Source organism: Carassius auratus, unplaced genomic scaffold (genome assembly GCF_003368295.1).
Source record: "Carassius auratus strain Wakin unplaced genomic scaffold, ASM336829v1 scaf_tig00040666, whole genome shotgun sequence".
NCBI classification, from domain to species: domain Eukaryota; kingdom Metazoa; phylum Chordata; class Actinopteri; order Cypriniformes; family Cyprinidae; genus Carassius; species Carassius auratus.
In genome coordinates, this window is record NW_020526605.1 from 22,362 (window position 1) to 50,000 (window position 27,639).

Genomic DNA, 27,639 nt, shown 5'->3' on the forward strand with positions numbered 1-27,639 from the left:
GCTTTAAGCTTTTGGAATTTTTTCACTTAGTATATAATAAATTTGGCAAAAAATAGAGTCAATGCCCGATCTCTGAATATAAGCAGGTTTGGGCCAGGTTAGTACATGGATGGGAGACTGCCTGGGAATACCAGGTGCTTTAAATTTTTGGATATTTTTCACGAATTATATAATAATCTTGCAAAAAAAAAAAAAAAGAAGTCAATGCCCGATCTCTGAATCTTAGCAGGTTAAGGTCTGGTTAGTACTTGAATGATAGACCGCCAAGGAATACCAGGTGCTTTAAGCTTTTGGAATTTTTTCACTTAGTATATAATAAATTTGGCAAAAAATAGAGTCAATGCCCGATCTCTGAATATAAGCAGGTTTGGGCCAGGTTAGTACTTGGATGAGAGACCGCCTAGGAATACCAGGTGCTTTAAGCTTTTGGGTTTTTTTCCTACTTTTATAATGTACTGGCGAGTAGATTGGCTGATCTTTAAATAGCCTTCTCTTTGCAGCAGTCTTCGCTTATGGCCATACCAGCCTGGCTATGCCCGATCTTGTCTGATCTCGGAAGCTAAGCAGGTTTGGGCCTGGTTAGTGCCTGGATGGGAGACCGCCTGGGAATACCAGGTACTCTAAGCTATTTTGAAATTTTTCACTTAGTATATAATAATTTTGCCAAAAAATAGAGTCAATGCCCGATCTCTGAATATAAGCAGGTTTGCGCCAGGTTAGTACATGGATGGGAGACTGCCTGGGAATATCAGGTGCTTTAAATTTTTGGATATTTTTCACGAATTATATAATAATCTTGCAAAAAAAAAAAAAAAAAAAGAGTCAATGCCCGATCTCTGAATCTTAGCAGGTTTAGGTCTGGTTAGTACTTGGATGAGAGACCGCCAAGGAATACCAGGTGCTTTAAGCTTTTGGAATTTTTTCACTTAGTATATAATAAATTTGGCAAAAAATAGAGTCAATGCCCGATCTCTGAATATAAGCAGGTTTGGGCCAGGTTAGTACATGGATGGGAGACTGCCTGGGAATACCAGGTGCTTTAAATTTTTGGATATTTTTCACAATTATATAATAATCTTGCAAAAAAAAAAAAAAAAAGAAGTCAATGCCCGATCTCTGAATCTTAGCAGGTTTAAGGTCTGGTTAGTACTTGAATGATAGACCGCCAAGGAATACCAGGTGCTTTAAGCTTTTGGAATTTTTTCACTTAGTATATAATAAATTTGGCAAAAAATAGAGTCAATGCCCGATCTCTGAATATAAGCAGGTTTGGGCCAGGTTAGTACTTGGATGAGAGACCGCCTAGGAATACCAGGTGCTTTAAGCTTTTGGGGTTTCTTTCCTACTTTTATAATGTACTGGCGAGTAGATTGGCTGATCTTTAAATAGCCTTCTCTTTGCAGCAGTCTTCGCTTATGGCCATACCAGCCTGGCTATGCCCGATCTTGTCTGATCTCGAAGCTAAGCAGGTTTGGGCCTGGTTAGTGCCTGGATGGGAGACCGCCTGGAATGCCAGGTACTTAAGCTATTTTGAAATTTTTCACTTAGTATATAATAATTTTGCCAAAAAATAGAGTCAATGCCCGATCTCTGAATATAAGCAGGTTTGCGCCAGGTTAGTACATGGATGGGAGACTGCCTGGGAATATCAGGTGCTTTAAATTTTTGGATATTTTTCACGAATTATATAATAATCTTGCAAAAAAAAAAAAAAAAAAAAGAGTCAATGCCCGATCTCTGAATCTTAGCAGGTTTAGGTCTGGTTAGTACTTGGATGAGAGACCGCCAAGGAATACCAGGTGCTTTAAGCTTTTGGAATTTTTTCACTTAGTATATAATAAATTTGGCAAAAAATAGAGTCAATGCCCGATCTCTGAATATAAGCAGGTTTGGGCCAGGTTAGTACATGGATGGGAGACTGCCTGGGAATACCAGGTGCTTTAAATTTTTGGATATTTTTCACAAATTATATAATAATCTTGCAAAAAAAAAAAAAAAAAGAGTCAATGCCCGATCTCTGAATCTTAGCAGGTTTAGGTCTGGTTAGTACTTGGATGAGAGACCGCCAAGGAATACCAGGTGCTTTAAGCTTTTGGAATTTTTTCACTTAGTATATAATAAATTTGGCAAAAAATAGAGTCAATGCCCGATCTCTGAATATAAGCAGGTTTGGGCCAGGTTAGTACATGGATGGGAGACTGCCTGGGAATACCAGGTGCTTTAAATTTTTGGATATTTTTCACGAATTTATATAATAATCTTGCAAAAAAAAAAAAAAAAAGAAGAAGTCAATGCCCGATCTCTGAATCTTAGCAGGTTAGGTCTGGTTAGTACTTGGATGAGAGACCGCCAAGGAATACCAGGTGCTTTAAGCTTTTGGAATTTTTTCACTTAGTATATAATAAATTTGGCAAAAAATAGAGTCAATGCCCGATCTCTGAATATAAGCAGGTTTGGGCCAGGTTAGTACTTGGATGAGAGACCGCCTAGGAATACCAGGTGCTTTAAGCTTTTGGGTTTCTTTCCTCTTTTATAATGTACTGCGAGTAGATTGGCTGATCTTTAAATAGCCTTCTCTTTGCAGCAGTCTTCGCTTATGGCCATACCAGCCTGGCTATGCCCGATCTTGTCTGATCTCGTAAGCTAAGCAGGTTTGGGCCAGGTTAGTACCTGGATGGGAGACCGCCTGGGAATACCAGGTGCTGTAAGCTTTTTTTGAAATTTTTCACTTAGTATATAATAATTTGCCAAAAAATAGAGTCAATGCCCGATCTCTGAATATAAGCAGGTTTGGCCAGGTTAGTACATGGATGGGAGACTGCTGGGAATACCAGGTGCTTTAAATTTTTGGATATTTTCACGAATTATATAATAATCTTGCAAAAAAAAAAAAAAAAAAAAAGAGTCAATGCCCGATCTCTGAATATAAGCAGGTTTGGCCAGGTTAGTACATGGATGGGAGACTGCCTGGGAATACCAGGTGCTTTAAATTTTGGATATTTTTCACGAATTATATAATAATCTTGCAAAAAAAAAAAAAAAAAGAGTCAATGCCCGATCTCTGAATCTTAGCAGGTTTAGGTCTGGTTAGTACTTGGATGAGAGACCGCCAAGGAATACCAGGTGCTTTAAGCTTTTGGAATTTTTTCACTTAGTATATAATAAATTTGGCAAAAAATAGAGTCAATGCCCGATCTCTGAATATAAGCAGGTTTGGGCCAGGTTAGTACATGGATGGGAGACTGCCTGGGAATACCAGGTGCTTTAAATTTTTGGATATTTTTCACGAATTATATAATAATCTTGCAAAAAAAAAAAAAAAAAGAGTCAATGCCCGATCTCTGAATCTTAGCAGGTTTAGGTCTGGTTAGTACTTGGATGAGAGACCGCCAAGGAATACCAGGTGCTTTAAGCTTTTGGAATTTTTTCACTTAGTATATAATAAATTTGGCAAAAAATAGAGTCAATGCCCGATCTCTGAATATAAGCAGGTTTGGGCCAGGTTAGTACATGGATGGGAGACTGCCTGGGAATACCAGGTGCTTTAAATTTTTGGATATTTTTTCACGAATTATATAATAATCTTGCAAAAAAAAAAAAAAAGAAGAAGTCAATGCCCGATCTCTGAATCTTAGCAGGTTAGGTCTGGTTAGTACTTGAATGATAGACCGCCAAGGAATACCAGGTGCTTTAAGCTTTTGGAATTTTTTCACTTAGTATATAATAAATTTGGCAAAAAATAGAGTCAATGCCCGATCTCTGAATATAAGCAGGTTTGGGCCAGGTTAGTACTTGGATGAGAGACCGCCTAGGAATACCAGGTGCTTTAAGCTTTGGGGTTTCTTTCCTACTTTTATAATGTACTGGCGAGTAGATTGGCTGATCTTTAAATAGCCTTCTCTTTGCAGCAGTCTTCGCTTATGGCCATACCAGCCTGGCTATGCCCGATCTTGTCTGATCTCGGAAGCTAAGCAGGTTTGGGCTGGTTAGTGCCTGGATGGGAGACCGCCTGGGAATACCAGGTACTGTAAGCTTTTTTGAAATTTTTCACTTAGTATATAATAATTTTGCCAAAAATAGAGTCAATGCCCGATCTCTGAATATAAGCAGGTTTGCGCCAGGTTAGTACATGGATGGGAGACTGCCTGGGAATATCAGGTGCTTTAAATTTTTGGATATTTTTCACGAATTATATAATAATCTTGCAAAAAAAAAAAAAAAAAAAAGAGTCAATGCCCGATCTCTGAATCTTAGCAGGGTTTAGGTCTGGTTAGTACTTGGATGAGAGACCGCCAAGGAATACCAGGTGCTTTAAGCTTTTGGAATTTTTTCACTTAGTATATAATAAATTTGGCAAAAAATAGAGTCAATGCCCGATCTCTGAATATAAGCAGGTTTGGGCCAGGTTAGTACATGGATGGGAGACTGCCTGGGAATACCAGGTGCTTTAAATTTTTGGATATTTTTCACAAATTATATAATAATCTTGCAAAAAAAAAAAAAAAAGAGAACAATGCCCGATCTCTGAATCTTAGCAGGTTTAGGTCTGGTTAGTACTTGGATGAGAGACCGCCAAGGAATACCAGGTGCTTTAAGCTTTTGGAATTTTTTCACTTAGTATATAATAAATTGCAAAAAATAGAGTCAATGCCCGATCTCTGAATATAAGCAGGTTTGCGCCAGGTTAGTACATGGATGGGAGACTGCCTGGGAATACCAGGTGCTTTAATTTTTGGATATTTTTCACGAATTATATAATAATCTTGCAAAAAAAAAAAAAAAAAAAAGAGTCAATGCCCGATCTCTGAATCTTAGCAGGTTTAGGTCTGGTTAGTACTTGGATGAGAGACCGCCAAGGAATACCAGGTGCTTTAAGCTTTTGGAATTTTTCACTTAGTATATAATAAATTTGGCAAAAAATAGAGTCAATGCCCGATCTCTGAATATAAGCAGGTTTGGGCCAGGTTAGTACATGGATGGGAGACTGCCTGGGAATACCAGGTGCTTTAAATTTTTGGATATTTTTCACGAATTATATAATAATCTTGCAAAAAAAAAAAAAAAAGAAGAAGTCAATGCCCGATCTCTGAATCTTAGCAGGTTAAGGTCTGGTTAGTACTTGAATGATAGACCGCCAAGGAATACCAGGTGCTTTAAGCTTTTGGAATTTTTTCACTTAGTATATAATAAATTTGGCAAAAAATAGAGTCAATGCCCGATCTCTGAATATAAGCAGGTTTGGGCCAGGTTAGTACTTGGATGAGAGACCGCCTAGGAATACCAGGTGCTTTAAGCTTTTGGGGTTTCTTTCCTACTTTTATAATGTACTGGCGAGTAGATTGGCTGATCTTTAAATAGCCTTCTCTTTGCAGCAGTCTTCGCTTATGGCCATACCAGCCTGGCTATGCCCGATCTTGTCTGATCTCGGAAGCTAAGCAGGTTTGGGCCTGGTTAGTGCCTGGATGGGAGACCGCCTGGGAATACCAGGTACTCTAAGCTTTTTTGAAATTTTTCACTTAGTATATAATAATTTTGCCAAAAAATAGAGTCAATGCCCGATCTCTGAATATAAGCAGGTTTGCGCCAGGTTAGTACATGGATGGGAGACTGCCTGGGAATATCAGGTGCTTTAAATTTTTGGATATTTTTCACGAATTATATAAATCTTGCAAAAAAAAAAAAAAAAAAAGAGTCAATGCCCGATCTCTGAATCTTAGCAGGTTTAGGTCTGGTTAGTACTTGGATGAGAGACCGCCAAGGAATACCAGGTGCTTTAAGCTTTTGGAATTTTTTCACTTAGTATATAATAAATTTGGCAAAAAATAGAGTCAATGCCCGATCTCTGAATATAAGCAGGTTTGGGCCAGGTTAGTACATGGATGGGAGACTGCCTGGGAATACCAGGTGCTTTAAATTTTTGGATATTTTTCACAAATTATATAAATTTGCAAAAAAAAAAAAAAAAAAGAGTCAATGCCCGATCTCTGAATCTTAGCAGGTTTAGGTCTGGTTAGTACTTGGATGAGAGACCGCCAAGGAATACCAGGTGCTTTAAGCTTTTGGAATTTTTTCACTTAGTATATAATAAATTTGGCAAAAAATAGAGTCAATGCCCGATCTCTGAATATAAGCAGGTTTGGGCCAGGTTAGTACATGGATGGGAGACTGCCTGGGAATACCAGGTGCTTTAAATTTTTGGATATTTTTCACGAATTATATAATAATCTTGCAAAAAAAAAAAAAAAAGAAGAAGTCAATGCCCGATCTCTGAATCTTAGCAGGTTAGGTCTGGTTAGTACTTGAATGATAGACCGCCAAGGAATACCAGGTGCTTTAAGCTTTTGGAATTTTTTCACTTAGTATATAATAAATTTGGCAAAAATAGAGTCAATGCCCGATCTCTGAATATAAGCAGGTTTGGGCCAGGTTAGTACTTGGATGAGAGACCGCCTAGGAATACCAGGTGCTTTAAGCTTTTGGGGTTTCTTTCCTACTTTTATAATGTACTGGCGAGTAGATTGGCTGATCTTTAAATAGCCTTCTCTTTGCAGCAGTCTTCGCTTATGGCCATACCAGCCTGGCTATGCCCGATCTTGTCTGATCTCGGAAGCTAAGCAGGTTTGGGCCTGGTTAGTGCCTGGATGGGAGACCGCCTGGGAATGCCAGGTACTCTAAGCTTTTTTGAAATTTTTCACTTAGTATATAATAATTTTGCCAAAAATAGAGTCAATGCCCGATCTCTGAATATAAGCAGGTTTGCGCCAGGTTAGTACATGGATGGGAGACTGCCTGGGAATATCAGGTGCTTTAAATTTTTGGATATTTTTCACGAATTATATAATAATCTTGCAAAAAAAAAAAAAAAAAAAAAGAGTCAATGCCCGATCTCTGAATCTTAGCAGGTTTAGGTCTGGTTAGTACTTGGATGAGAGACCGCCAAGGAATACCAGGTGCTTTAAGCTTTTGGAATTTTTTCACTTAGTATATAATAAATTTGGCAAAAAATAGAGTCAATGCCCGATCTCTGAATATAAGCAGGTTTGGGCCAGGTTAGTACATGGATGGAGACTGCCTGGGAATACCAGGTGCTTTAAATTTTTGGATATTTTTCACAAATTATAATAATCTTGCAAAAAAAAAAAAAAAATAGAGTCAATGCCCGATCTCTGAATCTTAGCAGGTTTAGGTCTGGTTAGTACTTGGATGAGAGACCGCCAAGGAATACCAGGTGCTTTAAGCTTTTGGAATTTTTTCACTTAGTATATAATAAATTTGGCAAAAAATAGAGTCAATGCCCGATCTCTGAATATAAGCAGGTTTGGGCCAGGTTAGTACATGGATGGGAGACTGCCTGGGAATACCAGGTGCTTTAAATTTTTGGATATTTTTCACGAATTATATAATAATCTTGCAAAAAAAAAAAAAAAAAAGAAGAAGTCAATGCCCGATCTCTGAATCTTAGCAGGTTAAGGTCTGGTTAGTACTTGATGAGAGACCGCCAAGGAATACCAGGTGCTTTAAGCTTTTGGAATTTTTTCACTTAGTATATAATAAATTTGGCAAAAAATAGAGTCAATGCCCGATCTCTGAATATAAGCAGGTTTGGGCCAGGTTAGTACATGGATGGGAGAGGTGCTTTAAGCTTATGTCTTTGGTGCTTTTTTTTGGACTTTTTTTTAAAATATCTTTTCTCTTTGCAGCAAAGCCTGGCTATGCCCGATCTTGTCTGATCTCGAAGCTAAGCAGGTTTGGGCCTGGTTAGTGCCTGGATGGGAGACCGCCTGGGAATACCAGGTACTTTAAGCTTTTTGAAATTTTTCACTTAGTATATAATAATTTTGCCAAAAAATAGAGTCAATGCCCGATCTCTGAATATAAGCAGGTTTGCGCCAGGTTAGTACATGGATGGGAGACTGCCTGGGAATATCAGGTGCTTTAAATTTTTGGATATTTTTCACGAATTATATAATAATCTTGCAAAAAAAAAAAAAAAAAAAAGAGTCAATGCCCGATCTCTGAATCTTAGCAGGTTTAGGTCTGGTTAGTACTTGGATGAGAGACCGCCAAGGAATACCAGGTGCTTTAAGCTTTTGGAATTTTTTCACTTAGTATATAATAAATTTGGCAAAAAATAGAGTCAATGCCCGATCTCTGAATATAAGCAGGTTTGGGCCAGGTTAGTACATGGATGGGAGACTGCCTGGGAATACCAGGTGCTTTAAATTTTTGGATATTTTTCACAAATTATATAATAATCTTGCAAAAAAAAAAAAAAAAAAAGAGTCAATGCCCGATCTCTGAATCTTAGCAGGTTTAGGTCTGGTTAGTACTTGGATGAGAGACCGCCAAGGAATACCAGGTGCTTTAAGCTTTTGGAATTTTTTCACTTAGTATATAATAAATTTGGCAAAAAATAGAGTCAATGCCCGATCTCTGAATATAAGCAGGTTTGGGCCAGGTTAGTACATGGATGGGAGACTGCCTGGGAATACCAGGTGCTTTAAATTTTTGGATATTTTTCACGAATTATATAATAATCTTGCAAAAAAAAAAAAAAAAAAGAAGAAGTCAATGCCCGATCTCTGAATCTTAGCAGGTTAAGGTCTGGTTAGTACTTGAATGATAGACCGCCAAGGAATACCAGGTGCTTTAAGCTTTTGGAATTTTTTCACTTAGTATATAATAAATTTGGCAAAAAATAGAGTCAATGCCCGATCTCTGAATATAAGCAGGTTTGGGCCAGGTTAGTACTTGGATGAGAGACCGCCTAGGAATACCAGGTGCTTTAAGCTTTTGGGGTTTCTTTCCTACTTTTATAATGTACTGGCGAGTAGATTGGCTGATCTTTAAATAGCCTTCTCTTTGCAGCAGTCTTCGCTTATGGCCATACCAGCCTGGCTATGCCCGATCTTGTCTGATCTCGGAAGCTAAGCAGGTTTGGCCTGGTTAGTGCCTGGATGGGAGACCGCCTGGGAATACCAGGTACTGTAAGCTTTTTTGAAATTTTTCACTTAGTATATAATAATTTTGCCAAAAAATAGAGTCAATGCCCGATCTCTGAATATAAGCAGGTTTGCGCCAGGTTAGTACATGGATGGGAGACTGCCTGGGAATATCAGGTGCTTTAAATTTTTGGATATTTTTCACGAATTATATAATAATCTTGCAAAAAAAAAAAAAAAAAAAAGAGTCAATGCCCGATCTCTGAATCTTAGCAGGTTTAGGTCTGGTTAGTACTTGGATGAGAGACCGCCAAGGAATACCAGGTGCTTTAAGCTTTTGGAATTTTTTCACTTAGTATATAATAAATTTGGCAAAAAATAGAGTCAATGCCCGATCTCTGAATATAAGCAGGTTTGGCCAGGTTAGTACATGGATGGGAGACTGCCTGGGAATACCAGGTGCTTTAAATTTTTGGATATTTTTCACAAATTATATAATAATCTTGCAAAAAAAAAAAAAAAAAGAGTCAATGCCCGATCTCTGAATCTTAGCAGGTTTAGGTCTGGTTAGTACTTGGATGAGAGACCGCCAAGGAATACCAGGTGCTTTAAGCTTTTGGAATTTTTTCACTTAGTATATAATAAATTTGGCAAAAAATAGAGTCAATGCCCGATCTCTGAATATAAGCAGGTTTGGGCCAGGTTAGTACATGGATGGGAGACTGCCTGGGAATACCAGGTGCTTTAAATTTTTGGATATTTTTCACGAATTATATAATAATCTTGCAAAAAAAAAAAAAAAAAAGAAGTCAATGCCCGATCTCTGAATCTTAGCAGGTTAAGGTCTGGTTAGTACTTGAATGATAGACCGCCAAGGAATACCAGGTGCTTTAAGCTTTTGGAATTTTTTCACTTAGTATATAATAAATTTGGCAAAAAATAGAGTCAATGCCCGATCTCTGAATATAAGCAGGTTTGGGCCAGGTTAGTACTTGGATGAGAGACCGCCTAGGAATACCAGGTGCTTTAAGCTTTTGGGGTTTCTTTCCTACTTTTATAATGTACTGGCGAGTAGATTGGCTGATCTTTAAATAGCCTTCTCTTTGCAGCAGTCTTCGCTTATGGCCATACCAGCCTGGCTATGCCCGATCTTGTCTGATCTCGGAAGCTAAGCAGGTTTGGGCCTGGTTAGTGCCTGGATGGGAGACCGCCTGGGAATACCAGGTACTCTAAGCTTTTTGAAATTTTTCACTTAGTATATAATAATTTTGCCAAAAAATAGAGTCAATGCCCGATCTCTGAATATAAGCAGGTTTGCGCCAGGTTAGTACATGGATGGGAGACTGCCTGGGAATATCAGGTGCTTTAAATTTTTGGATATTTTTCACGAATTATATAATAATCTTGCAAAAAAAAAAAAAAAAAAGAGTCAATGCCCGATCTCTGAATCTTAGCAGGTTTAGGTCTGGTTAGTACTTGGATGAGAGACCGCCAAGGAATACCAGGTGCTTTAAGCTTTTGGAATTTTTTCACTTAGTATATAATAAATTTGGCAAAAAATAGAGTCAATGCCCGATCTCTGAATATAAGCAGGTTTGGGCCAGGTTAGTACATGGATGGGAGACTGCCTGGGAATACCAGGTGCTTTAAATTTTTGGATATTTTTCACAAATTATATAATAATCTTGCAAAAAAAAAAAAAAAAAAGAGTCAATGCCCGATCTCTGAATCTTAGCAGGTTTAGGTCTGGTTAGTACTTGGATGAGAGACCGCCAAGGAATACCAGGTGCTTTAAGCTTTTGGAATTTTTTCACTTAGTATATAATAAATTTGGCAAAAAATAGAGTCAATGCCCGATCTCTGAATATAAGCAGGTTTGGGCCAGGTTAGTACATGGATGGGAGACTGCCTGGGAATACCAGGTGCTTTAAATTTTTGGATATTTTTCACGAATTATATAATAATCTTGCAAAAAAAAAAAAAAAAAAGAAGTCAATGCCCGATCTCTGAATCTTAGCAGGTTAAGGTCTGGTTAGTACTTGAATGATAGACCGCCAAGGAATACCAGGTGCTTTAAGCTTTTGGAATTTTTTCACTTAGTATATAATAAATTTGGCAAAAAATAGAGTCAATGCCCGATCTCTGAATATAAGCAGGTTTGGGCCAGGTTAGTACTTGGATGAGAGACCGCCTAGGAATACCAGGTGCTTTAAGCTTTTGGGGTTTCTTTCCTACTTTTATAATGTACTGGCGAGTAGATTGGCTGATCTTTAAATAGCCTTCTCTTTGCAGCAGTCTTCGCTTATGGCCATACCAGCCTGGCTATGCCCGATCTTGTCTGATCTCGGAAGCTAAGCAGGTTTGGGCCTGGTTAGTGCCTGGATGGGAGACCGCCTGGGAATACCAGGTACTCTAAGCTTTTTGAAATTTTTCACTTAGTATATAATAATTTTGCCAAAAAATAGAGTCAATGCCCGATCTCTGAATATAAGCAGGTTTGCGCCAGGTTAGTACATGGATGGGAGACTGCCTGGGAATATCAGGTGCTTTAAATTTTTGGATATTTTTCACGAATTATATAATAATCTTGCAAAAAAAAAAAAAAAAAAAAGAGTCAATGCCCGATCTCTGAATCTTAGCAGGTTTAGGTCTGGTTAGTACTTGGATGAGAGACCGCCAAGGAATACCAGGTGCTTTAAGCTTTTGGAATTTTTTCACTTAGTATATAATAAATTTGGCAAAAAATAGAGTCAATGCCCGATCTCTGAATATAAGCAGGTTTGGGCCAGGTTAGTACATGGATGGGAGACTGCCTGGGAATACCAGGTGCTTTAAATTTTTGGATATTTTTCACAAATTATATAATAATCTTGCAAAAAAAAAAAAAAAAAAGAGTCAATGCCCGATCTCTGAATCTTAGCAGGTTTAGGTCTGGTTAGTACTTGGATGAGAGACCGCCAAGGAATACCAGGTGCTTTAAGCTTTTGGAATTTTTTCACTTAGTATATAATAAATTTGGCAAAAAATAGAGTCAATGCCCGATCTCTGAATATAAGCAGGTTTGGGCCAGGTTAGTACATGGATGGGAGACTGCCTGGGAATACCAGGTGCTTTAAATTTTTGGATATTTTTCACGAATTATATAATAATCTTGCAAAAAAAAAAAAAAAAGAAGAAGTCAATGCCCGATCTCTGAATCTTAGCAGGTTAAGGTCTGGTTAGTACTTGAATGATAGACCGCCAAGGAATACCAGGTGCTTTAAGCTTTTGGAATTTTTTCACTTAGTATATAATAAATTTGGCAAAAAATAGAGTCAATGCCCGATCTCTGAATATAAGCAGGTTTGGGCCAGGTTAGTACTTGGATGAGAGACCGCCTAGGAATACCAGGTGCTTTAAGCTTTTGGGGTTTCTTTCCTACTTTTATAATGTACTGGCGAGTAGATTGGCTGATCTTTAAATAGCCTTCTCTTTGCAGCAGTCTTCGCTTATGGCCATACCAGCCTGGCTATGCCCGATCTTGTCTGATCTCGGAAGCTAAGCAGGTTTGGGCCTGGTTAGTGCCTGGATGGGAGACCGCCTGGGAATACCAGGTACTCTAAGCTTTTTTGAAATTTTTCACTTAGTATATAATAATTTTGCCAAAAAATAGAGTCAATGCCCGATCTCTGAATATAAGCAGGTTTGCGCCAGGTTAGTACATGGATGGGAGACTGCCTGGGAATATCAGGTGCTTTAAATTTTTGGATATTTTTCACGAATTATATAATAATCTTGCAAAAAAAAAAAAAAAAAAAAGAGTCAATGCCCGATCTCTGAATCTTAGCAGGTTTAGGTCTGGTTAGTACTTGGATGAGAGACCGCCAAGGAATACCAGGTGCTTTAAGCTTTTGGAATTTTTTCACTTAGTATATAATAAATTTGGCAAAAAATAGAGTCAATGCCCGATCTCTGAATATAAGCAGGTTTGGGCCAGGTTAGTACATGGATGGGAGACTGCCTGGGAATACCAGGTGCTTTAAATTTTTGGATATTTTTCACAAATTATATAATAATCTTGCAAAAAAAAAAAAAAAAAAAGAGTCAATGCCCGATCTCTGAATCTTAGCAGGTTTAGGTCTGGTTAGTACTTGGATGAGAGACCGCCAAGGAATACCAGGTGCTTTAAGCTTTTGGAATTTTTTCACTTAGTATATAATAAATTTGGCAAAAAATAGAGTCAATGCCCGATCTCTGAATATAAGCAGGTTTGGGCCAGGTTAGTACATGGATGGGAGACTGCCTGGGAATACCAGGTGCTTTAAATTTTTGGATATTTTTCACGAATTATATAATAATCTTGCAAAAAAAAAAAAAAAAAAAGAAGTCAATGCCCGATCTCTGAATCTTAGCAGGTTAAGGTCTGGTTAGTACTTGAATGATAGACCGCCAAGGAATACCAGGTGCTTTAAGCTTTTGGAATTTTTTCACTTAGTATATAATAAATTTGGCAAAAAATAGAGTCAATGCCCGATCTCTGAATATAAGCAGGTTTGGGCCAGGTTAGTACTTGGATGAGAGACCGCCTAGGAATACCAGGTGCTTTAAGCTTTTGGGGTTTCTTTCCTACTTTTATAATGTACTGGCGAGTAGATTGGCTGATCTTTAAATAGCCTTCTCTTTGCAGCAGTCTTCGCTTATGGCCATACCAGCCTGGCTATGCCCGATCTTGTCTGATCTCGAAGCTAAGCAGGTTTGGGCCTGGTTAGTGCCTGGATGGAGACCGCCTGGGAATACCAGGTACTCTAAGCTTTTTTGAAATTTTTCACTTAGTATATAATAATTTTGCCAAAAAATAGAGTCAATGCCCGATCTCTGAATATAAGCAGGTTTGCGCCAGGTTAGTACATGGATGGGAGACTGCCTGGGAATATCAGGTGCTTTAAATTTTTGGATATTTTTCACGAATTATATAATAATCTTGCAAAAAAAAAAAAAAAAAAAAAAAGAGTCAATGCCCGATCTCTGAATCTTAGCAGGTTTAGGTCTGGTTAGTACTTGGATGAGAGACCGCCAAGGAATACCAGGTGCTTTAAGCTTTTGGAATTTTTTCACTTAGTATATAATAAATTTGGCAAAAAATAGAGTCAATGCCCGATCTCTGAATATAAGCAGGTTTGGCCAGGTTAGTACATGGATGGGAGACTGCCTGGGAATACCAGGTGCTTTAAATTTTTGGATATTTTTCACAAATTATATAATAATCTTGCAAAAAAAAAAAAAAAAAGAGTCAATGCCCGATCTCTGAATCTTAGCAGGTTTAGGTCTGGTTAGTACTTGGATGAGAGACCGCCAAGGAATACCAGGTGCTTTAAGCTTTTGGAATTTTTTCACTTAGTATATAATAAATTTGGCAAAAAATAGAGTCAATGCCCGATCTCTGAATATAAGCAGGTTTGGGCCAGGTTAGTACATGGATGGGAGACTGCCTGGGAATACCAGGTGCTTTAAATTTTTGGATATTTTTCACGAATTATATAATAATCTTGCAAAAAAAAAAAAAAAAAGAAGAAGTCAATGCCCGATCTCTGAATCTTAGCAGGTTTAAGGTCTGGTTAGTACTTGAATGATAGACCGCCAAGGAATACCAGGTGCTTTAAGCTTTTGGAATTTTTTCACTTAGTATATAATAAATTTGGCAAAAAATAGAGTCAATGCCCGATCTCTGAATATAAGCAGGTTTGGGCCAGGTTAGTACTTGGATGAGAGACCGCCTAGGAATACCAGGTGCTTTAAGCTTTTGGGGTTTCTTTCCTACTTTTATAATGTACTGGCGAGTAGATTGGCTGATCTTTAAATAGCCTTCTCTTTGCAGCAGTCTTCGCTTATGGCCATACCAGCCTGGCTATGCCCGATCTTGTCTGATCTCGGAAGCTAAGCAGGTTTGGGCCTGGTTAGTGCCTGGATGGGAGACCGCCTGGGAATACCAGGTACTCTAAGCTTTTTGAAATTTTTCACTTAGTATATAATAATTTTGCCAAAAAATAGAGTCAATGCCCGATCTCTGAATATAAGCAGGTTTGCGCCAGGTTAGTACATGGATGGGAGACTGCCTGGGAATATCAGGTGCTTTAAATTTTTGGATATTTTTCACGAATTATATAATAATCTTGCAAAAAAAAAAAAAAAAAAAAAGTCAATGCCCGATCTCTGAATCTTAGCAGGTTTAGGTCTGGTTAGTACTTGGATGAGAGACCGCCAAGGAATACCAGGTGCTTTAAGCTTTTGGAATTTTTTCACTTAGTATATAATAAATTTGGCAAAAAATAGAGTCAATGCCCGATCTCTGAATATAAGCAGGTTTGGGCCAGGTTAGTACATGGATGGGAGACTGCCTGGGAATACCAGGTGCTTTAAATTTTTGGATATTTTTCACAAATTATATAATAATCTTGCAAAAAAAAAAAAAAAAAAGAGTCAATGCCCGATCTCTGAATCTTAGCAGGTTTAGGTCTGGTTAGTACTTGGATGAGAGACCGCCAAGGAATACCAGGTGCTTTAAGCTTTTGGAATTTTTTCACTTAGTATATAATAAATTTGGCAAAAAATAGAGTCAATGCCCGATCTCTGAATATAAGCAGGTTTGGGCCAGGTTAGTACATGGATGGGAGACTGCCTGGGAATACCAGGTGCTTTAAATTTTTGGATATTTTTCACGAATTATATAATAATCTTGCAAAAAAAAAAAAAAAGAAGTCAATGCCCGATCTCTGAATCTTAGCAGGTTAAGGTCTGGTTAGTACTTGAATGATAGACCGCCAAGGAATACCAGGTGCTTTAAGCTTTTGGAATTTTTTCACTTAGTATATAATAAATTTGGCAAAAAATAGAGTCAATGCCCGATCTCTGAATATAAGCAGGTTTGGGCCAGGTTAGTACTTGGATGAGAGACCGCCTAGGAATACCAGGTGCTTTAAGCTTTTGGGGTTTCTTTCCTACTTTTATAATGTACTGGCGAGTAGATTGGCTGATCTTTAAATAGCCTTCTCTTTGCAGCAGTCTTCGCTTATGGCCATACCAGCCTGGCTATGCCCGATCTTGTCTGATCTCGGAAGCTAAGCAGGTTTGGGCCTGGTTAGTGCCTGGATGGGAGACCGCCTGGGAATACCAGGTACTTAAGCTTTTTTGAAATTTTTCACTTAGTATATAATAATTTTGCCAAAAAATAGAGTCAATGCCCGATCTCTGAATATAAGCAGGTTTGCGCCAGGTTAGTACATGGATGGGAGACTGCCTGGGAATATCAGGTGCTTTAAATTTTTGGATATTTTTCACGAATTATATAATAATCTTGCAAAAAAAAAAAAAAAAAAAAGAGTCAATGCCCGATCTCTGAATCTTAGCAGGTTTAGGTCTGGTTAGTACTTGGATGAGAGACCGCCAAGGAATACCAGGTGCTTTAAGCTTTTGGAATTTTTCACTTAGTATATAATAAATTTGGCAAAAAATAGAGTCAATGCCCGATCTCTGAATATAAGCAGGTTTGGCCAGGTTAGTACATGGATGGGAGACTGCCTGGGAATACCAGGTGCTTTAAATTTTTGGATATTTTTCACAAATTATATAATAATCTTGCAAAAAAAAAAAAAAAAAAGAGTCAATGCCCGATCTCTGAATCTTAGCAGGTTTAGGTCTGGTTAGTACTTGGATGAGAGACCGCCAAGGAATACCAGGTGCTTTAAGCTTTTGGAATTTTTTCACTTAGTATATAATAAATTTGGCAAAAAATAGAGTCAATGCCCGATCTCTGAATATAAGCAGGTTTGGGCCAGGTTAGTACATGGATGGGAGACTGCCTGGGAATACCAGGTGCTTTAAATTTTTGGATATTTTTCACGAATTATATAATAATCTTGCAAAAAAAAAAAAAAAAAGAAGAAGTCAATGCCCGATCTCTGAATCTTAGCAGGTTAAGGTCTGGTTAGTACTTGAATGATAGACCGCCAAGGAATACCAGGTGCTTTAAGCTTTTGGAATTTTTTCACTTAGTATATAATAAATTTGGCAAAAAATAGAGTCAATGCCCGATCTCTGAATATAAGCAGGTTTGGGCCAGGTTAGTACTTGGATGAGAGACCGCCTAGGAATACCAGGTGCTTTAAGCTTTTGGGGTTTCTTTCCTACTTTTATAATGTACTGGCGAGTAGATTGGCTGATCTTTAAATAGCCTTCTCTTTGCAGCAGTCTTCGCTTATGGCCATACCAGCCTGGCTATGCCCGATCTTGTCTGATCTCGTAAGCTAAGCAGGTTTGGGCCTGGTTAGTGCCTGGATGGGAGACCGCCTGGGAATACCAGGTACTGTAAGCTTTTTTGAAATTTTTCACTTAGTATATAATAATTTTGCCAAAAAATAGAGTCAATGCCCGATCTCTGAATATAAGCAGGTTTGCGCCAGGTTAGTACATGGATGGGAGACTGCCTGGGAATATCAGGTGCTTTAAATTTTTGGATATTTTTCACGAATTATATAATAATCTTGCAAAAAAAAAAAAAAAAAAAAGAGTCAATGCCCGATCTCTGAATCTTAGCAGGTTTAGGTCTGGTTAGTACTTGGATGAGAGACCGCCAAGGAATACCAGGTGCTTTAAGCTTTTGGAATTTTTTCACTTAGTATATAATAAATTTGGCAAAAAATAGAGTCAATGCCCGATCTCTGAATATAAGCAGGTTTGGGCCAGGTTAGTACATGGATGGGAGACTGCCTGGGAATACCAGGTGCTTTAAATTTTTGGATATTTTTCACAAATTATATAATAATCTTGCAAAAAAAAAAAAAAAAAAGAGTCAATGCCCGATCTCTGAATCTTAGCAGGTTTAGGTCTGGTTAGTACTTGGATGAGAGACCGCCAAGGAATACCAGGTGCTTTAAGCTTTTGGAATTTTTTCACTTAGTATATAATAAATTTGGCAAAAAATAGAGTCAATGCCCGATCTCTGAATATAAGCAGGTTTGGGCCAGGTTAGTACATGGATGGGAGACTGCCTGGGAATACCAGGTGCTTTAAATTTTTGGATATTTTTCACGAATTATATAATAATCTTGCAAAAAAAAAAAAAAAAAGAAGAAGTCAATGCCCGATCTCTGAATCTTAGCAGGTTAAGGTCTGGTTAGTACTTGAATGATAGACCGCCAAGGAATACCAGGTGCTTTAAGCTTTTGGAATTTTTTCACTTAGTATATAATAAATTTGGCAAAAAATAGAGTCAATGCCCGATCTCTGAATATAAGCAGGTTTGGGCCAGGTTAGTACTTGGATGAGAGACCGCCTAGGAATACCAGGTGCTTTAAGCTTTTGGGGTTTCTTTCCTACTTTTATAATGTACTGGCGAGTAGATTGGCTGATCTTTAAATAGCCTTCTCTTTGCAGCAGTCTTCGCTTATGGCCATACCAGCCTGGCTATGCCCGATCTTGTCTGATCTCGGAAGCTAAGCAGGTTTGGGCCTGGTTAGTGCCTGGATGGGAGACCGCCTGGGAATACCAGGTACTCTAAGCTTTTTTGAAATTTTTCACTTAGTATATAATAATTTTGCCAAAAAATAGAGTCAATGCCCGATCTCTGAATATAAGCAGGTTTGCGCCAGGTTAGTACATGGATGGGAGACTGCCTGGGAATATCAGGTGCTTTAAATTTTTGGATATTTTTCACGAATTATATAATAATCTTGCAAAAAAAAAAAAAAAAAAAAAGAGTCAATGCCCGATCTCTGAATCTTAGCAGGTTTAGGTCTGGTTAGTACTTGGATGAGAGACCGCCAAGGAATACCAGGTGCTTTAAGCTTTTGGAATTTTTTCACTTAGTATATAATAAATTTGGCAAAAAATAGAGTCAATGCCCGATCTCTGAATATAAGCAGGTTTGGGCCAGGTTAGTACATGGATGGGAGACTGCCTGGGAATACCAGGTGCTTTAAATTTTTGGATATTTTTCACAAATTATATAATAATCTTGCAAAAAAAAAAAAAAAAAGAGTCAATGCCCGATCTCTGAATCTTAGCAGGTTTAGGTCTGGTTAGTACTTGGATGAGAGACCGCCAAGGAATACCAGGTGCTTTAAGCTTTTGGAATTTTTTCACTTAGTATATAATAAATTTGGCAAAAAATAGAGTCAATGCCCGATCTCTGAATATAAGCAGGTTTGGGCCAGGTTAGTACATGGATGGGAGACTGCCTGGGAATACCAGGTGCTTTAAATTTTTGGATATTTTTCACGAATTATATAATAATCTTGCAAAAAAAAAAAAAAGAAGAAGTCAATGCCCGATCTCTGAATCTTAGCAGGTTAAGGTCTGGTTAGTACTTGAATGATAGACCGCCAAGGAATACCAGGTGCTTTAAGCTTTTGGAATTTTTTCACTTAGTATATAATAAATTTGGCAAAAAATAGAGTCAATGCCCGATCTCTGAATATAAGCAGGTTTGGGCCAGGTTAGTACTTGGATGAGAGACCGCCTAGGAATACCAGGTGCTTTAAGCTTTTGGGGTTTCTTTCCTACTTTTATAATGTACTGGCGAGTAGATTGGCTGATCTTTAAATAGCCTTCTCTTTGCAGCAGTCTTCGCTTATGGCCATACCAGCCTGGCTATGCCCGATCTTGTCTGATCTCGGAAGCTAAGCAGGTTTGGGCCTGGTTAGTGCCTGGATGGGAGACCGCCTGGGAATACCAGGTACTCTAAGCTTTTTTGAAATTTTTCACTTAGTATATAATAATTTTGCCAAAAAATAGAGTCAATGCCCGATCTCTGAATATAAGCAGGTTTGCGCCAGGTTAGTACATGGATGGGAGACTGCCTGGGAATATCAGGTGCTTTAAATTTTTGGATATTTTTCACGAATTATATAATAATCTTGCAAAAAAAAAAAAAAAAAAAAGAGTCAATGCCCGATCTCTGAATCTTAGCAGGTTTAGGTCTGGTTAGTACTTGGATGAGAGACCGCCAAGGAATACCAGGTGCTTTAAGCTTTTGGAATTTTTTCACTTAGTATATAATAAATTTGGCAAAAAATAGAGTCAATGCCCGATCTCTGAATATAAGCAGGTTTGGGCCAGGTTAGTACATGGATGGGAGACTGCCTGGGAATACCAGGTGCTTTAAATTTTTGGATATTTTTCACAAATTATATAATAATCTTGCAAAAAAAAAAAAAAAAAAAGAGTCAATGCCCGATCTCTGAATCTTAGCAGGTTTAGGTCTGGTTAGTACTTGGATGAGAGACCGCCAAGGAATACCAGGTGCTTTAAGCTTTTGGAATTTTTTCACTTAGTATATAATAAATTTGGCAAAAAATAGAGTCAATGCCCGATCTCTGAATATAAGCAGGTTTGGGCCAGGTTAGTACATGGATGGGAGACTGCCTGGGAATACCAGGTGCTTTAAATTTTTGGATATTTTTCACGAATTATATAATAATCTTGCAAAAAAAAAAAAAAAGAAGAAGTCAATGCCCGATCTCTGAATCTTAGCAGGTTAAGGTCTGGTTAGTACTTGAATGATAGACCGCCAAGGAATACCAGGTGCTTTAAGCTTTTGGAATTTTTTCACTTAGTATATAATAAATTTGGCAAAAAATAGAGTCAATGCCCGATCTCTGAATATAAGCAGGTTTGGGCCAGGTTAGTACTTGGATGAGAGACCGCCTAGGAATACCAGGTGCTTTAAGCTTTTGGGGTTTCTTTCCTACTTTTATAATGTACTGGCGAGTAGATTGGCTGATCTTTAAATAGCCTTCTCTTTGCAGCAGTCTTCGCTTATGGCCATACCAGCCTGGCTATGCCCGATCTTGTCTGATCTCGGAAGCTAAGCAGGTTTGGGCCTGGTTAGTGCCTGGATGGGAGACCGCCTGGGAATACCAGGTACTCTAAGCTTTTTGAAATTTTTCACTTAGTATATAATAATTTTGCCAAAAAATAGAGTCAATGCCCGATCTCTGAATATAAGCAGGTTTGCGCCAGGTTAGTACATGGATGGGAGACTGCCTGGGAATATCAGGTGCTTTAAATTTTTGGATATTTTTCACGAATTATATAATAATCTTGCAAAAAAAAAAAAAAAAAAAAAGTCAATGCCCGATCTCTGAATCTTAGCAGGTTTAGGTCTGGTTAGTACTTGGATGAGAGACCGCCAAGGAATACCAGGTGCTTTAAGCTTTTGGAATTTTTTCACTTAGTATATAATAAATTTGGCAAAAAATAGAGTCAATGCCCGATCTCTGAATATAAGCAGGTTTGGGCCAGGTTAGTACATGGATGGGAGACTGCCTGGGAATACCAGGTGCTTTAAATTTTTGGATATTTTTCACAAATTATATAATAATCTTGCAAAAAAAAAAAAAAAAAAGAGTCAATGCCCGATCTCTGAATCTTAGCAGGTTTAGGTCTGGTTAGTACTTGGATGAGAGACCGCCAAGGAATACCAGGTGCTTTAAGCTTTTGGAATTTTTTCACTTAGTATATAATAAATTTGGCAAAAAATAGAGTCAATGCCCGATCTCTGAATATAAGCAGGTTTGGGCCAGGTTAGTACATGGATGGGAGACTGCCTGGGAATACCAGGTGCTTTAAATTTTTGGATATTTTTCACGAATTATATAATAATCTTGCAAAAAAAAAAAAAAAAAAAAAGAGTCAATGCCCGATCTCTGAATCTTAGCAGGTTTAGGTCTGGTTAGTACTTGGATGAGAGACCGCCAAGGAATACCAGGTGCTTTAAGCTTTTGGAATTTTTTCACTTAGTATATAATAAATTTGGCAAAAAATAGAGTCAATGCCCGATCTCTGAATATAAGCAGGTTTGGGCCAGGTTAGTACATGGATGGGAGACTGCCTGGGAATACCAGGTGCTTTAAATTTTTGGATATTTTTCACGAATTATATAATAATCTTGCAAAAAAAAAAAAAAAGAAGTCAATGCCCGATCTCTGAATCTTAGCAGGTTAAGGTCTGGTTAGTACTTGAATGAGAGACCGCCAAGGAATACCAGGTGCTTTAAGCTTTTGGAATTTTTTCACTTAGTATATAATAAATTTGGCAAAAAATAGAGTCAATGCCCGATCTCTGAATATAAGCAGGTTTGGGCCAGGTTAGTACTTGGATGAGAGACCGCCTAGGAATACCAGGTGCTTTAAGCTTTTGGGGTTTCTTTCCTACTTTTATAATGTACTGGCGAGTAGATTGGCTGATCTTTAAATAGCCTTCTCTTTGCAGCAGTCTTCGCTTATGGCCATACCAGCCTGGCTATGCCCGATCTTGTCTGATCTCGGAAGCTAAGCAGGTTTGGGCCTGGTTAGTGCCTGGATGGGAGACCGCCTGGGAATACCAGGTACTTTAAGCTTTTTGAAATTTTTCACTTAGTATATAATAATTTTGCCAAAAAATAGAGTCAATGCCCGATCTCTGAATATAAGCAGGTTTGCGCCAGGTTAGTACATGGATGGGAGACTGCCTGGGAATATCAGGTGCTTTAAATTTTTGGATATTTTTCACGAATTATATAATAATCTTGCAAAAAAAAAAAAAAAAAAAAAGAGTCAATGCCCGATCTCTGAATCTTAGCAGGTTTAGGTCTGGTTAGTACTTGGATGAGAGACCGCCAAGGAATACCAGGTGCTTTAAGCTTTTGGAATTTTTTCACTTAGTATATAATAAATTTGGCAAAAAATAGAGTCAATGCCCGATCTCTGAATATAAGCAGGTTTGGGCCAGGTTAGTACATGGATGGGAGACTGCCTGGGAATACCAGGTGCTTTAAATTTTTGGATATTTTTCACAATTATATAATAATCTTGCAAAAAAAAAAAAAAAAAGAGTCAATGCCCGATCTCTGAATCTTAGCAGGTTAGGTCTGGTTAGTACTTGGATGAGAGACCGCCAAGGAATACCAGGTGCTTTAAGCTTTTGGAATTTTTTCACTTAGTATATAATAAATTTGGCAAAAAATAGAGTCAATGCCCGATCTCTGAATATAAGCAGGTTTGGGCCAGGTTAGTACATGGATGGGAGACTGCCTGGGAATACCAGGTGCTTTAAATTTTGGATATTTTTCACAATTATATAATAATCTTGCAAAAAAAAAAAAAAAAAAAAGAGTCAATGCCCGATCTCTGAATCTTAGCAGGTTTAGGTCTGGTTAGTACTTGGATGAGAGACCGCCAAGGAATACCAGGTGCTTTAAGCTTTTGGAATTTTTTCACTTAGTATATAATAAATTTGGCAAAAAATAGAGTCAATGCCCGATCTCTGAATATAAGCAGGTTTGGGCCAGGTTAGTACATGGATGGGAGACTGCCTGGGAATACCAGGTGCTTTAAATTTTGGATATTTTTCACGAATTATATAATAATCTTGCAAAAAAAAAAAAAAAGAAGAAGTCAATGCCCGATCTCTGAATCTTAGCAGGTTAAGGTCTGGTTAGTACTTGAATGATAGACCGCCAAGGAATACCAGGTGCTTTAAGCTTTTGGAATTTTTTCACTTAGTATATAATAAATTTGGCAAAAAATAGAGTCAATGCCCGATCTCTGAATATAAGCAGGTTTGGGCCAGGTTAGTACTTGGATGAGAGACGCCTAGGAATACCAGGTGCTTTAAGCTTTTGGGGTTTCTTTCCTACTTTTATAATGTACTGGCGAGTAGATTGGCTGATCTTTAAATAGCCTTCTCTTTGCAGCAGTCTTCGCTTATGGCCATACCAGCCTGGCTATGCCCGATCTTGTCTGATCTCGGAAGCTAAGCAGGTTTGGGCCTGGTTAGTGCCTGGATGGGAGACCGCCTGGGAATACCAGGTACTCTAAGCTTTTTTGAAATTTTTCACTTAGTATATAATAATTTTGCCAAAAAATAGAGTCAATGCCCGATCTCTGAATATAAGCAGGTTTGCGCCAGGTTAGTACATGGATGGGAGACTGCCTGGGAATATCAGGTGCTTTAAATTTTTGGATATTTTTCACGAATTATATAATAATCTTGCAAAAAAAAAAAAAAAAAAAAGAGTCAATGCCCGATCTCTGAATCTTAGCAGGTTTAGGTCTGGTTAGTACTTGGATGAGAGACCGCCAAGGAATACCAGGTGCTTTAAGCTTTTGGAATTTTTTCACTTAGTATATAATAAATTTGGCAAAAAATAGAGTCAATGCCCGATCTCTGAATATAAGCAGGTTTGGGCCAGGTTAGTACATGGATGGGAGACTGCCTGGGAATACCAGGTGCTTTAAATTTTGGATATTTTTCACGAAATTATATAATAATCTTGCAAAAAAAAAAAAAAAAAGAGTCAATGCCCGATCTCTGAATCTTAGCAGGTTTAGGTCTGGTTAGTACTTGGATGAGAGACCGCCAAGGAATACCAGGTGCTTAAGCTTTTGGAATTTTTTCACTTAGTATATAATAAATTTGGCAAAAAATAGAGTCAATGCCCGATCTCTGAATATAAGCAGGTTTGGGCCAGGTTAGTACATGGATGGGAGACTGCCTGGGAATACCAGGTGCTTTAAATTTTGGATATTTTTCACGAATTATATAATAATCTTGCAAAAAAAAAAAAAAAAAGAAGTCAATGCCCGATCTCTGAATCTTAGCAGGTTTAGGTCTGGTTAGTACTTGGATGAGAGACCGCCAAGGAATACCAGGTGCTTTAAGCTTTTGGAATTTTTTCACTTAGTATATAATAAATTTGGCAAAAAATAGAGTCAATGCCCGATCTCTGAATATAAGCAGGTTTGGGCCAGGTTAGTACATGGATGGGAGACTGCCTGGGAATACCAGGTGCTTTAAATTTTTGGATATTTTTCACAAATTATATAATAATCTTGCAAAAAAAAAAAAAAAAAAAAGAGTCAATGCCCGATCTCTGAATCTTAGCAGGTTTAGGTCTGGTTAGTACTTGGATGAGAGACCGCCAAGGAATACCAGGTGCTTAAAGCTTTTGGAATTTTTTCACTTAGTATATAATAAATTTGGCAAAAAATAGAGTCAATGCCCGATCTCTGAATATAAGCAGGTTTGGGCCAGGTTAGTACATGGATGGGAGACTGCCTGGGAATACCAGGTGCTTTAAATTTTTGGATATTTTTCACGAATTATATAATAATCTTGCAAAAAAAAAAAAAAGAAGAAGTCAATGCCCGATCTCTGAATCTTAGCAGGTTAAGGTCTGGTTAGTACTTGAATGATAGACCGCCAAGGAATACCAGGTGCTTTAAGCTTTTGGAATTTTTTCACTTAGTATATAATAAATTTGGCAAAAAATAGAGTCAATGCCCGATCTCTGAATATAAGCAGGTTTGGGCCAGGTTAGTACTTGGATGAGAGACCGCCTAGGAATACCAGGTGCTTTAAGCTTTTGGGGTTTCTTTCCTACTTTTATAATGTACTGGCGAGTAGATTGGCTGATCTTTAAATAGCCTTCTCTTTGCAGCAGTCTTCGCTTATGGCCATACCAGCCTGGCTATGCCCGATCTTGTCTGATCTCGGAAGCTAAGCAGGTTTGGGCCTGGTTAGTGCCTGGATGGGAGACCGCCTGGGAATACCAGGTACTGTAAGCTTTTTGAAATTTTTCACTTAGTATATAATAATTTTGCCAAAAAATAGAGTCAATGCCCGATCTCTGAATATAAGCAGGTTTGCGCCAGGTTAGTACATGGATGGGAGACTGCCTGGGAATATCAGGTGCCTTTAAACTTTTTGGATAATTTTTCACGAATTATATAATAATCTTTCAGCAAAAAAAAAAAAAAAAAAAAGAAGTCAATGCCCGATCTCTGAATCTTAGCAAGGTTAGGTCTGGTAGTAACTTGGATGAGAGACCGCCAAGGAATACCAGGTGCTTTAAGCTTTTGGAATTTTTTCCACTTAGTATATAATAATTTGGCAAAAAATAGAGTCAATGCCCGATCTCTGAATATAAGCAGGTTGGGCCAGGTTAGTACATGGATGGGAGACTGCCTGGGAATCCAGGTGCTTTAAATTTTTGGATATTTTTCACAAATTATATAATAATCTTGCAAAAAAAAAAAAAAAGAGTCAATGCCGATCTCTGAATTTTAGCAGGTTTAGTCTAGTTAGTACTTGGATGAGAGACCGCCAAGGAATACCAGGTGCTTTAAGCTTTTGGAATTTTTTCACTTAGTATATAATAATTTGGCAAAAAATAGAGTCAATGCCCGATCTCTGAATATAAGCAGGTTTGGGCCAGGTTAGTACATGGATGGGAGACTGCCTGGGAATACCAGGTGCTTTAAATTTTTTGGATATTTTTCACGAATTATATAATAATCTTGCAAAAAAAAAAAAAAAGAAGAAGTCAATGCCCGATCTCTGAATCTTAGCAGGTTAAGGTCTGGTTAGTACTTGAATGATAGACCGCCAAGGAATACCAGGTGCTTTAAGCTTTTGGAATTTTTTCACTTAGTATATAATAAATTTGGCAAAAAATAGAGTCAATGCCCGATCTCTGAATATAAGCAGGTTTGGGCCAGGTTAGTACTTGGATGAGAGACCGCCTAGGAATACCAGGTGCTTTAAGCTTTTGGGGTTTCTTTCCTACTTTTATAATGTACTGGCGAGTAGATTGGCTGATCTTTAAATAGCCTTCTCTTTGCAGCAGTCTTCGCTTATGGCCATACCAGCCTGGCTATGCCCGATCTTGTCTGATCTCGGAAGCTAAGCAGGTTTGGGCCTGGTTAGTGCCTGGATGGGAGACCGCCTGGGAATGCCAGGTACTCTAAGCTATTTTGAAATTTTTCACTTAGTATATAATAATTTTGCCAAAAAATAGAGTCAATGCCCGATCTCTGAATATAAGCAGGTTTGCGCCAGGTTAGTACATGGATGGGAGACTGCCTGGGAATATCAGGTGCTTTAAATTTTTGGATATTTTTCACGAATTATATAATAATCTTGCAAAAAAAAAAAAAAAAAAAAAAGAGTCAATGCCCGATCTCTGAATCTTAGCAGGTTTAGGTCTGGTTAGTACTTGGATGAGAGACCGCCAAGGAATACCAGGTACTGTAAGCTTTTTGAAATTTTTTCACTTAGTATATAATAATTTTGCCAAAAAATAGAGTCAATGCCCGATCTCTGAATATAAGCAGGTTTGCGCCAGGTTAGTACATGGATGGGAGACTGCCTGGGAATATCAGGTGCTTTAAATTTTTGGATATTTTTCACGAATTATATAATATTCTTGCAAAAAAAAAAAAAAAAAAAAAAGAGTCAATGCCCGATCTCTGAATCTTAGCAGGTTTAGGTCTGGTTAGTACTTGGATGAGAGACCGCCAAGGAATACCAGGTGCTTTAAGCTTTTGGAATTTTTTCACTTAGTATATAATAAATTTGGCAAAAAATAGAGTCAATGCCCGATCTCTGAATATAAGCAGGTTTGGGCCAGGTTAGTACATGGATGGGAGACTGCCTGGGAATACCAGGTGCTTTAAATTTTTGGATATTTTTCACAAATTATATAATAATCTTGCAAAAAAAAAAAAAAAAAAAGAGTCAATGCCCGATCTCTGAATTTTAGCAGGTTTAGGTCTAGTTAGTACTTGGATGAGAGACCGCCAAGGAATACCAGGTGCTTTAAGCTTTTGGAATTTTTTCACTTAGTATATAATAAATTTGGCAAAAAATAGAGTCAATGCCCGATCTCTGAATATAAGCAGGT

At 38.0% G+C, this 27,639-nt stretch overlaps 2 non-coding genes and 18 pseudogenes across 2 annotated transcripts; all 20 read left to right on the forward strand.

The window, feature by feature from the left end:
• The first annotated feature begins 508 nt into the window (after positions 1–508).
• Positions 509–627, forward strand: LOC113084801 (uncharacterized; annotated as a pseudogene).
• A 1,965-nt stretch (positions 628–2,592) lies between these two features.
• On the forward strand, positions 2,593–2,711 carry LOC113084797 (5S ribosomal RNA). The gene has a single exon (XR_003283847.1). It is a non-coding gene; the product is annotated as a 5S ribosomal RNA (ribosomal RNA).
• Positions 2,712–3,916: 1,205 nt separating this feature from the next.
• LOC113084835 (uncharacterized) lies at positions 3,917–4,034 on the forward strand (annotated as a pseudogene).
• A 1,346-nt stretch (positions 4,035–5,380) lies between these two features.
• LOC113084802 (uncharacterized) lies at positions 5,381–5,499 on the forward strand (annotated as a pseudogene).
• Positions 5,500–6,559: 1,060 nt separating this feature from the next.
• On the forward strand, positions 6,560–6,678 carry LOC113084826 (uncharacterized; annotated as a pseudogene).
• Positions 6,679–8,876: 2,198 nt separating this feature from the next.
• Positions 8,877–8,994, forward strand: LOC113084838 (uncharacterized; annotated as a pseudogene).
• A 1,065-nt stretch (positions 8,995–10,059) lies between these two features.
• On the forward strand, positions 10,060–10,178 carry LOC113084803 (uncharacterized; annotated as a pseudogene).
• A 1,064-nt stretch (positions 10,179–11,242) lies between these two features.
• LOC113084804 (uncharacterized) lies at positions 11,243–11,361 on the forward strand (annotated as a pseudogene).
• A 1,067-nt stretch (positions 11,362–12,428) lies between these two features.
• Positions 12,429–12,547, forward strand: LOC113084805 (uncharacterized; annotated as a pseudogene).
• A 1,069-nt stretch (positions 12,548–13,616) lies between these two features.
• LOC113084798 (uncharacterized) lies at positions 13,617–13,733 on the forward strand (annotated as a pseudogene).
• A 1,071-nt stretch (positions 13,734–14,804) lies between these two features.
• On the forward strand, positions 14,805–14,923 carry LOC113084806 (uncharacterized; annotated as a pseudogene).
• Positions 14,924–15,985: 1,062 nt separating this feature from the next.
• Positions 15,986–16,103, forward strand: LOC113084836 (uncharacterized; annotated as a pseudogene).
• Positions 16,104–17,170: 1,067 nt separating this feature from the next.
• LOC113084812 (uncharacterized) lies at positions 17,171–17,289 on the forward strand (annotated as a pseudogene).
• Positions 17,290–18,358: 1,069 nt separating this feature from the next.
• On the forward strand, positions 18,359–18,477 carry LOC113084807 (uncharacterized; annotated as a pseudogene).
• A 1,066-nt stretch (positions 18,478–19,543) lies between these two features.
• LOC113084808 (uncharacterized) lies at positions 19,544–19,662 on the forward strand (annotated as a pseudogene).
• A 1,068-nt stretch (positions 19,663–20,730) lies between these two features.
• LOC113084810 (uncharacterized) lies at positions 20,731–20,849 on the forward strand (annotated as a pseudogene).
• Positions 20,850–22,195: 1,346 nt separating this feature from the next.
• On the forward strand, positions 22,196–22,314 carry LOC113084833 (uncharacterized; annotated as a pseudogene).
• A 1,343-nt stretch (positions 22,315–23,657) lies between these two features.
• LOC113084811 (uncharacterized) lies at positions 23,658–23,776 on the forward strand (annotated as a pseudogene).
• Positions 23,777–25,403: 1,627 nt separating this feature from the next.
• Positions 25,404–25,522, forward strand: LOC113084809 (5S ribosomal RNA). The gene has a single exon (XR_003283848.1). It is a non-coding gene; the product is annotated as a 5S ribosomal RNA (ribosomal RNA).
• Positions 25,523–26,588: 1,066 nt separating this feature from the next.
• Positions 26,589–26,707, forward strand: LOC113084827 (uncharacterized; annotated as a pseudogene).
• The last annotated feature ends 932 nt before the right edge of the window (positions 26,708–27,639 follow it).